This window comes from Octopus bimaculoides, chromosome 10 (genome assembly GCF_001194135.2).
Source record: "Octopus bimaculoides isolate UCB-OBI-ISO-001 chromosome 10, ASM119413v2, whole genome shotgun sequence".
Lineage (NCBI taxonomy): Eukaryota > Metazoa > Mollusca > Cephalopoda > Octopoda > Octopodidae > Octopus > Octopus bimaculoides.
In genome coordinates this window covers 76975056-76976290 of record NC_068990.1, presented here as the reverse complement: position 1 = coordinate 76976290, position 1235 = coordinate 76975056, and the positions used below count along the sequence as shown (strand labels likewise).

General features: G+C 19.6%; 1 protein-coding gene across 1 annotated transcript in view; it reads left to right on the top strand.

The window, feature by feature from the left end:
* Nucleotides 1-1235, top strand: part of LOC128246986 (SCO-spondin-like) — an 87020-nt gene that overhangs the window by 17473 nt on the left and 68312 nt on the right. The window lies entirely within an intron of this gene.

Below are 1235 nucleotides of genomic sequence, written 5' to 3'. Positions count from 1 at the left end.
ATATATATATATATATATATATATATATATATATATATATATATACGTTCAATTAAAGGTTAAATACCTGATTAAGGGATAATAAAATCCAATGAATTTACTGGTATATTATCTATTATTAATATTCAATATTATATTTAATATTCAACAATAAGGTAATTAGATAAACCGAGGTTTATATTTATTTAGGAAAAATATGAAAATCAATTAATAATTATTTATTAATTACGAAAATAGACATAATCTCTGACAGCTGTTTTGATTCAAACTTTAGAAATTAATTAGAATAATTAAAACATTATAAAGTTGAATCTCGTCGGAGGTAGAAAAAGATATACTGTTACATGTTTATATTTTTGTGTTAAGTGTACGGAGCGTAGCAGCTAACTGAGTATTGTTTTATAGAAAGAACATGATATAAACCTTATAAAGGAGAGAGTAGTATGTTTAGAGAAGGTAGTATAAAAACAAAAATAAAAGTATAGTTATAAATCGTATATTTATATCGTATATGTATCAAATAAATGTAATGGTGAATATAATTATAAGAATTTAAGTAATATATTCTGTGTAGTTATAAAAAAGTATAAAAATAAGCAATATATTAATTCATTTTTTAATTAACTTATAATTAATTATAAAATAATTATTAGGGTAAATAAATTTATAATAATTTATAAGAAGTTAATAAAGATGTATAAATATGTAAATAAAATAAATATAAAATAGGGATATATAAAAGGTAAAAATATATATATTTTTGAATGCCTGTATAATATAAATACAATACAGCATTTATATGTATAGAGATACAACAAAGATACAACAAAAATTTATAATAAAATAATGGAGAATAGAAAAATAAATAGGCATATTAGAATTCCACTACTGCGCGAATATCAGCATATATTTATACGCCTATGTATAATAAGTATATATAATAATCTGTGGACAAAACGCGTGCTAAAACTTATGTAAATGTATATATATATATAAAAGTATATAAGAACGTAAACATATGTATAATTATTCTCATCAATTTCTAAAGTTTGAATCGAAACAGATGTCAGAGATTAAGTCTATTTTTGTAATTGATGAATAATTATTAATTGATTTATCTCTATTCTCTTCCATACATGCATACATGTAAGTATGTATGTATATATGTATACATACATACATACATTCATATATATATATATATATATATATATATATATATATATATATATATA